Source organism: Nicotiana sylvestris, chromosome 12 (assembly GCF_000393655.2).
Source record: "Nicotiana sylvestris chromosome 12, ASM39365v2, whole genome shotgun sequence".
NCBI lineage: Eukaryota > Viridiplantae > Streptophyta > Magnoliopsida > Solanales > Solanaceae > Nicotiana > Nicotiana sylvestris.
The window spans coordinates 73,363,280-73,373,926 of NC_091068.1; positions in this window are offsets into that span (position 1 = coordinate 73,363,280).

Below are 10,647 nucleotides of genomic sequence, written 5' to 3' on the forward strand. Positions count from 1 at the left end.
AACCAAAATTATTTCATCTATCCATTTGTGAAAGCACCAAGCACCTCTGACGTTTTGTAAAACTGCAAAACGGAATTAAAGAAGTGGGTAAAAGTCCCTCTCTTACTTTTTTCTTTTTTTGATTAAAAATTAATTGTAATTCCCATCTTGTATATCAGTGTATCTCTATCATAAATATTTGTATATATCCGTAAGATATTATGTATTATACACTGAGATAAGGAAAATAAATTTTTTATAGACATTTTGATATACAAAAAAAAAATGATATAAAGTTGTGATATGTTTTAGTATACATATTATTTGATGTGTTATACAAGCAATATAATTATTTTTGTGTTATACAGTTGGATATAGAGATAACAATATATTATAGATAACTATATTTATAATTTTATATTTTAGATATACAAAGGAGGAAAATGGAGCTTTGATATCCACAAAGAAGAAAAACAAAGTTTTGATATACATTTTGATGACACATTATTATTGTGCTATATATTTATTGGCTATCTGATGCCAATGAATGAAAAATGAGCTAATTCTAGCGAATTAGTAGGCTTAGCTGAAACACGGCACCAAAGCTCCAAGATATTGCCATTTAGGCCCACGGTGGATAAAGTAGGATAAGGAGGCTTTTGCATCTATATCCGGTTTTAAGGTTACAATTGAAATTATACTTACTTTGCAAAAAAAATTACGGTCTACCTACTTTACAATCAATGTCAAACTTATCGTGTATAAAGTTAAAAAAAATAGTCTGAAGTGCAATACACTAAAGATCAATTAAGTCTAAAGTGCAAAAATTATACTTTAGATACACTTAAGGCCAAATAGGACTGAAGTGCAACTAATAGTTTCATGTACTTAAAATTAACAAGTCTGAAGTGAAAAAGTTGTACTTCAGATGCACTAAAGGCCAAATAGTTCTGAAGTGCAACCACCGCTTTCATGCACTTATGGCCGAATAGGCCTGAAGTGCAAATTGCCCAGAAACAAAAATTTGTTCTTCAAATTTTAATAATCCAATATACGATTTAACATCTAAATCTATTCCAAATGAGCTCAAATTTGAAACATAACCTCCAAATATCATCAAGAACAAATCAAAATAATAATAAATCTAACGAACCCATTTTGCAATTAAAAAAAAAAAAAAAAAAGAACCCTAAGCAATAGTAAAAGATAAAGTGCCACAGCAGCTCACCACTGTACAATATCATAAACTATCTTAAAATATGTTCACAAACATTATATAAAATCATTATCACTCGAAGAAGAAGAAGAAGAAAGACACGGAGGAAGAGAAAAAGACCTGAAATTGTTTAAACTTTGGGTTCTAGTTATAAAAAAGGAAGTTGGTACAGATGCTGTGCAATTTTTACCAGGATAAGAGCTGAAAGCCCTTTTCCTTGATGGACTGACGTCGTTAAGGTCTTTCAAAATTTTGTATGTAGTCCCTGATTATGAACTATTTTCCCATATTTAAGCCTATTCTTTTTTTGTTTCCAAACGGATTTGGCAGAAATATTTAAAATTATTCCTCCTTGAAGATTTTTCTATTCCAAATGTTTCGACGATGTTACTGATATAAACACTACTCCTGTTATTCCTATTTGTTTGAAACTCTTTGCTTACCGAGAGAGAATTTGATCTATTTTGACTATTAAACCCAAGCGTGATTACACCTCTTCGAAGCGTGTAAGGACTAAATATAAAATGCACGTCTGCTATATAATCGCCACGTGTTATGCAAAATAAGCCATAAGAAAGGCTCCCAAACGTAAAACTCAACTCTTTTATTTGAACCCATTCTTTTATCACTCCTCCCAAACATAAAGTATTCGCCATTGTTGAAGTGCTTCTATTGGTGGTGTTGAAATTGAAGAGGTGAGTTCAACTCTATAAACTATAAATTACTAATCTTTAGTCAATTTAAATTCATATTTTTATTTTAGGGTTTGAAATTCTTTCCCAATTTTTATCTATGAGATATGTTACGAAACGCCTTCCTGATGTTCTTTGGAAGGGCAACGTAAGATTAAGCAACCGATGTCAGTGCGGTTGTTGTCCGTCAATGAGGTCCCCTCCGCACGCTAGACTAGATTGTCAGTGCCGTGCGGGAAAACTAATGTCACGAGCAATTGCGGAAGCTGAGAGAGAATTGGGTTTTGAATGATGATGATGATTTTATTGATGAATGAAATGTTGATTACAAAAGATGCGGTGTCGAGGGGGAGAGACACCAGTACAGAAAATTGCTTGCTTGAAAATGTTTGATTGTTTGATCCCCCTAATAATACTTAAAAAAATAAACCAAAGTTACATGATTAGTCCTAATAAAGCTGTAGAAGCACACTGAATGAAAATGATGTAAACTAGCTTATAATTACAATGAAAAGGACTTAGTTTATTACAATGTAGAACCAAGTCCGATGGAAGCAACTTTGTCTTGCGGGTCAGGGTCTGCGCACGCGGTGCTGTGGGCACGCGCGACACTTGTTGTGTTGGCCTGAGGCTGGGCGCTGGTGCTTGGCATCAGGGTCTGTGCGCAAGGCACGGCTGGAATGGGCCTGCAGCTGGGAACTGGCGAGGCATCAGGATCTGCGCGCGCGGCATTGTCAGGGCGCGCGACGCTGTTGTCATTGGCCAGCCACTGGGTACTGGCGAGAGGCATCGGTGGGGCGACAGAGGCGCATGCGCGCTTGTCACTTGGCGCAGCCAAGACCATGGAGCCGACCATGGCGCTAGGCATTGTGAGGCTTGCTAGGCCACCATAGGGTGCGACCAAGGGGTCACGGGGTGTGTCTGGAAAGCAGCCCATGACATTCTCCCCCACCTGAGTTGGTGCCATCCTCGGAGCCTTATGATGATGATGATGGTTGTTGGATGGGAGGTCTGCGCCCCTCTGTCCTTTGAGCTTGTTGTTGTAGCGATGCAATGATTTCATGCGGCTGACATGGAAGACTTTATAGATCTTCCACCAGGATGGGGTTTTCACCTGGTATGTGGACTTCCCAATGCGTTTTTCAATGGGCAGAGGCCCGATGTATTTTTGCTACAGGCGAGGGTCATGGGTCCTCTCTGCAAACAAGTATCGCTTTGGGATGCATAGCATTACTTTGTCCCCTGTTTGATGTTGGGCAAAGCAAAGATTTTGTTCGGTGAATCTTTTTGCCCGCTCTTGGGCTTTGACAAGATAGCTCCGCACTATCCCCATGTTGCGCTCCCATTTGCTCGAGAAGTTGGCAGCTCGAGGAGATTTCGGCATGGTTGATGCATTCACCGTTTGCGGAAGAAGCGGTTGTTGTCCGGTAACAATTTCAAAAGGGCTTTTGTTTGTATGATGGCTCTTTTGAGAATTGAAACACAGTTGAGCAGCATCCAAGAGCTTCACCCAATGCTTTTGTGATCCGGTTGCAAAGTTGCGGAGATATTCCTCCAGCATGTCATCGAACCGGTCTGTCTGGCCATCCGATGGCGGATGGATATCTGAGTTGTGACTCAATGCTGACCCAAAGCACCTGAAGAGATGGGTCCAAAAGTTGCTAGTGAAGCGTGAGTCGCGCCTACTAACAATGTCTTTGGGCAGACCCCAATGTTTGACAATGTGCGAGAAGAAGAGTCGAGTTGTATCTTCTGCTGAGATGTTCTACGGGGCTGCTATAAAGGTTGCATAGTTTGAAAACTTATCTATGACAACCAAGATGGATGCAAGATTACCGACTTGGGGCAATCCCGTGATGAATTTGAGGGAAACACTTTCATATGGTCTCTGAGGGACATGTAATGGTTGCAAGGGTCCCGCCTGTGATGAATCATCCGACTTGTCCTTGTGGCATGGCTGACAAATCTTCACACGCTGAGGAGCGTCACCAGTCTTTGAGGCCGATGACATGATGGCTGATGGTTGCTGCCTAGGGTAGCCAGAACCAGGGGTTCATGTCTGTTGACTACATTCTCCAACTGCATGGCCGAGATATTTTCAGCAGCCATCTTTATAGGAAAGCATGGTATGGTGCAGGGTTTGGCCCCGTTTTCTCCCATCATTAGGAGCATGTTAGCATATAGTACCGGTATGGTATTGGTTTGCCTCATGAACTCCTAACCCATTATAATGTCTAAGTCACCTATGATTGCGATGCGCAGGTCGATGCTTCCTTTGTATGGGCCAAGTTTCACTGGGACATTTGTAGCTGTTCCACCCAATATCTGGGGTAATGAGTTGATAGCCTTAACGCGGCCTTTGCTCTTTTGCACAACAAGACCTAGGCGCTCTACTTGAGTTGAAGCCAAGTAGTTGTGGGTAGCACCCATGTCTATCAATGCGTGAAAGGGCTTGCTGTTCACTTTCAATTCGACGAACATTAGGGTCCTCGTTTGTTTAGGAGGCCTCTCATCCATCTTTTCCTTCCCTTTCTTGGTGATTGGGACTGAGATTTTCTTAGGAGGACATGCACTGGTCTCCGCTAAGGCATGCGGGATAGAGCCAACAATTGCATTGAAGGCGCCTACCTGGTCTTCTTCTGATGTGTCTGATTCATTTGACTCATCCTCGACAGTTTGATGAGCATTGACCTTTATGTTTGGGCATTCATTGTTCCAACGTGCCCCGCCGCAATGACAACATTCTGAGGGAGGCTTTCTCCCCTAATTGTTGTTGATGGATGCAGCACTGTTGCTGCTGGAGGGAGGAGTCTTAGTTTTGGATGCACTCTGATCTCCCCCACTTTTGCTTGGGCCACCCTTGCTGGGATGGTTCCCGTTGAATCCCTCTCGGACAGACGGCTGGGGCCTGTCGTTCTGAGTTCCCAAATGATAATTGCCAAGACATTCTGCAGCTTGAATGGCCTTGGGTAGGGTGTCTACCCGTTGTCTCTGTAGTTCCATACGGGCATGAGGTTTCAAACCTTCTATGAATGCGAAGAGTTTGTCTTTGTCCCCCATGTCGCGTATGTTTAGCATGAGGGCGGAGAATTCGCGCACGTACTCCTGCACTGACCTGGTGTGGCGGAGCTCCCGTAGCTTTCTCATTGCATTGTATTCCACATTTTTGGGGAAGAACTGCAGGCGTATGGCTGCCTTTAGCTCATCCCATGTCTGGAGAGTATCTTCACCGGCCATGATGGCTTCGTATTTGACCCGCCACCAAAGTTTGGCATCGCCCTAAAGATACATGGCAGCAGTTGCTACCTTTTTGGATTCTTCCAAATGGCCCACGGCATCGAAGTATTGTTCGATGTCGAAGATGAAATTTTCCACTTTTTTAGCATCCCGGGATCCGTCGTATGGATTTGGCTCCGGTATCTTAAGCTTTTGTGGAATGGGGGTGAGGTTTGCTGCACCCCTGATGTGGTTGTCACCTCCTCGAAGTAGGCTCTGTAGGGCAGCATTGACAACATTGATCTTGCCTGTCAAGTCGTCTATGGTTTGCTACATGGCAGTTAGTCTGTCTGCCTCTTGTTGTCGATGGGCTAAATCGTCGGCACGCTCCTATTGGAGGTCCTCAAATTTGCCATGAATATTGGCAGTTTCAATGGCTATCGTTTGTCGGTCATCCTCAGAGTCACGAATGATATTTGCAATGTCATTTTCCGCCTACCACATTCGGCGGTCTAGGTCATCCAACCTTTGCACTAGGTTGTTGTTTTGATCAGGCACCGTATCCACGATGGGTCGTAATCGGTCAACCGTCTCTTCTAGGGATGCCAGGCGCTCCCCATGATTCACCATGGTCAGAAATAGCGATGATGGAAAATGTGTTCCCTTGTCCGATGTCGAGCCTAGGCTCTGATACCAACTATTACGCAACGCCTTCCTAATGTTCTTTGGAAGGGCAACGTAAGCCTAAGCAACCGATGTCAGTGCGGTTGTTGTCCGCCAATGAGGTCCCCTCCGCACGCTAGACTAGATTGTCAGTGCCGTGCGGGAAAACTAATGTCACGAGCGATTGCGGAAGCTGAGAGAGAATTGGGTTTTGAATGATGATGATGATTTTATTGATGAATGAAATGCTGATTACAAAAGATGCGGTGTCGAGGGGGAGAGACACCAGTACAGAAAATTGCTTGCTGGAAAATGTTTGATTGTTTGATCCCCCCTAATAATGCTTAAAAAAATAAACCAAAGTTACATGACTAGTCCTAATAAAGCTGTAGAAGCACACTGAATGAAAATGATGTAAACTAGCCTATAATTACAATGAAAAGGACTTAGTTTATTACAATGTAGAACCAAGTCTGATGGCAGGAACTTTGTCTTGCAGGTTAGGGTCTGCGCGCGCGGTGTTGTGGGCGCGCGCGACACTTGCTATGTTAGCCTGAGGCTGGGCGCTGGTGCTTGGCATCAGGGTCTGTGCGCGAGGCGCAGCTGGAATAGGCCTGCAGCTGGGCGCTGGCGAGGCATCAGGATCTGCGCGCGCGACATTGTCAGGGCGCGCGACGATGTTGTCATTGGCCAGCCACTGGGTGCTGGCAAGAGGCATCGGTGGGGCGACAGAGGCGCATGCGCACTTGTCACTTGGCGCAGCCAAGACCACGGGGCCGACCATGGCATTAGGCATTGTGAGGCTAGCTAGGCTACCATGGGGCGCGGCCAAGGGGTCGTGGGGCATGTCTGGAAAGCAATCCATGACAGATATTAGGGTCATGAAATGGCAAATACCAACTTGAATAGATTTTGTATGAACGACGAAGACCCAATCTTCATTCTATTAGAGCCAATTTTGCAATAGAGTTAAGTGAAAATTATGGTTGGAGTGGTTTTTTTGAAGGAATCAAAAGGGGAGATTGGGAATTTGGTTTCGACTGTTACAAAAGGGGAGAGTATGAAAAGAAAGAATGAATAAAGCCCTAGTTGAAAATAAAAGGGAATTGGATGGATCCATTAGCGCATGCATACGCCGATTGTATTATAAATGAGGGTCAGGTTTAATTAAGCGTACAAAGTTAAAGAAATTCTAGAAAAAAAAGTTCAGGGAAGTAATAGGACCCCCGAAAAAAAGTGTGTAGTTGATAATATGGTCATAGGCCAGGGAGGATTTTATGCATTATCTCTATCGTATCGTATTGTATAGTAGTGTATTGTATTGTTTGATAAATACAACATTTAGATAGATTTTATCGTTTGTCGTCCTTTCATGATGTCACACACCTATAATATGAAGAATAAACTTACAATATTATTAAGAATAAAATAGGATACGAAGTAAAATTATTATATAAAAAAGTAGGGTAAAGGATAAAATATATCACGACCCAAAATCCAACTAATCGTGAGGGCACCTAACTCAACCTGCTAGGTAAGCCAAATAACAGTAAATACTATTTAATGATAATGATAAGAGACAAAAAGTGAAATAATTGAATCTTTATACAACTCCCAAGGGCTGGTAGTACAAGTCATGAGACACTAAGACTTTAGATTTACAAAGCTCGTATGAAAGAATTTTCTATTCTTACTTATTCTTAGTCTTTGCTAAATACTTCAACTATTGAAATAAAGAAGTTACAATTGGTCAAATGATATGAAAGGGATTAATTACTAGTCTTTTTTGAAATAGGCCTATTTTTCTCCAAGTTTGACTAGTGAATCGAACGGGGATTCAAGTTTTTCATTTCATGAAATAAAAATGCGGTTCTTATCTTTAAATCTTTCGAGGTATTTTATTGCATGTAAATGAAATGTGGAACCATAAATAGAAATCGAATAATATTTACAGCATTTGTTTGAAATACATAAATAGACCTCAAATCTAAACTACCAAGAACAAGTGGTAACTAGGTCCGGAGTCAGGTATGTCTTTAACACAGTCTCCCGCCATAATCAACAGCATCAACTGCAAGATTTGCAGGTAAGGTGCAGAAGTGTAGTATGAGTACAACTGACCTTATTTACTCAATAAGTAACAAACATAACCTTAGGTTGAAAGCAGTGACAAGTTCGGAAGAAGGTCAGCGACCAACATCAATAGCCAATAACAGTTCATAACAGTGTAGTGAAGCTAGTAAAGGTATATGGCTCATGAGATATATGCTCAGCTTGATCACAGTTACGGAAAAGTAGGCGTGTTTTTCCAGTAAAATAGTCAATTCAAAATCTCACCATTGAGAAACAACTAACATGAGTTTATCAAAAGAACTATACTCCCAATTTACAACACCGGATAAGAATTTTCGTTATCAATTAGCATAAGAAAAGTGCATCTCTATCTCTACATGTGAATATATATGTCAAGTCATCAATTATCATATACCGTCTAGTATGGGGAAACTACATCTCTATGCCTACAAGTCAAATATATATGTCAAATACTTAGTTTCACAATGAATTCATTAAGTACACACAATCCTAGCACACTCTAGGTGCTTGGCATACTGCCCATCATCAAAGCATGGATATGAAATATTGTGCCTGCACTCACTATTGACATGCCAGATTCCGGAGGAGCGGATCCTACCCAAGCACTAATCATTATCACTTAGCTCAATAGTGGGCCTGGTGCACACGAATCCTCAAATTAGTAACAGCTTAGCCCAATATGGGGCCTGACATACGTGCCATCTCAATATTAATATAATCGTTACGGTGTGCAACCCGATCCAAACATCAATATAAATATAGCTCTATGGCCCACATCAGTCATCAATCCGCTCAGGTCTCACTATACAAATATCTCATAGAAATATGATATAGTTATATAACACGGAATATCACAATATGCCTTAAATACAGTCCAAACTTGTGTTATGTACAAGGACACCAATAACATGAGACTAACATATCAAAATTGTATAGAGACAAGGATATTATATGCGGATATAATTATCATAGATGTATACTGTGACTACGACTAAGGTAAATAGCTCAACATGGGAAAAATAACTCTATCATGTCTTAAATAGTTGAACAGGTAGCCTAGGCATGAATTCTATCATAAATATATACCACGTAGCCATATAAATGGAAAAACATGATATCAAAGAAGCATGATAGCAACACAGGGCATATAGTAGCTTAAGAACTACACGTATCATGAATACTTCGATGCACGCACCCGCGCCCGTCACCTAGCATGTGTGTCACCTAAATACATATTTTATAACATATTTCACATGGTTAAATACCCTCAAATCCAAGTTTAGAAGTGTTACTTACCTCGAACAAGCCAAATCCAATACCGAGCAAGCCAAACAATACTCTAGAAATGCCATCCCGCGCGTATCAACCTACGAGTGGCTTGAAACTAGCCAAAAATAATTCAAAAACATCAAATAATGCCTAAGGAAATAATCTCAAATGAGACAAGTCGAATCTTTACACATTCACTCAAAGCCAACCAAAAAGTCAAATCCAGGCCCGCACCTCGAAACCTGATCAAACTCACAAAATCCGATAACCTATTCAATTACGAGTCCAACCATACTAATCTCACTCCAATCCGACTCTGAATCGATGATCAAAACTCACAAAATTCACTTTAGGAAATTTTAGACAAAAACTCCCAATTTTTCTTTCGAAATAATCAATTAAATGCCAAAAATAAAAATGGAATCATGGAATATAATTAAAACTGAGTAGAAGACACTTATCTCATTTTATGTGGTGAAAATTGCCTCCATAATCGCCCAAATCCGAACTCCCCAACTCAAAATATGATAAAATAACTCAAATGTCCGAAATAGAGTACTTATATGCACTGCCCAGTTATACTCTACATGATCGCGATAGTACCCTCGTGATTGTGATGCACAAATATTACGCTGCCACAATTAACACTACGCGTTCGTGGAACAAGCCTCGCGACTGCGATGCACAAAGCTGACAGAACTACACGAATGCGTGAACAACATCGCAAATGCGAAGAGGAAACCATCATCCTGCCAGGCTCATCCCAATTACTATGCGAACGCATAGAAGAAGATGCGAACATGATGAAGATAAGTCCTAGCTCTACGCGAATGATGGTAGGCCAGAAATCCATATTTTAGGCGTAGTTTGCACTCCAATTACTGCATTTTACTTGCGTTTGACCTTAAATATAAGTGTGTTGCACTTATTATGTGTTTTATGCCTTGCAGAAAGTGATTTCGAGTTAAAAAGATAATTTAGAATTAAATCGAACAATATAGAGCTTTGAAGTTTGAGTAAAAGCCCAAAATATTAAGTTGGTATCTCGTTCGGGGGTCGAGGACCAAAGTCTGGATGTCAAAAAGTGAGAAAACAAAATTACTCTGAGAAAATTGCACTACCGCGCCACAGGGCTCATAGCGCTAGTGCAAAATTCCTACATAGTGAAAAAAATTAACTCTCTGAAAATCCTCACTAATGTGGCGCATGGGGCGTCGCGGCAACGTATTTTCGCGGTCCAATTGTCCCACTTCGGCTTGGAAAGGATAGTTTCATCCTGGCCCGTTCCTACATGGTATAAATACATCAAAAACACAATTTTTAGGAACTTTTGGACTTTGAAAGCTTTGGGAGAGCATTGGAGGCTACAAAACACATGATTTCATTATCGTTCCATCAACTCAATACGGGAGTTTGGATTGTAACGTTAGATTGATGGTTTCTTATTCTTTAATTCTTATTTTGATGACTTTCTCCATAATTATGGAGTAGTTTACCTTAGGGTTTGACATGATTTGG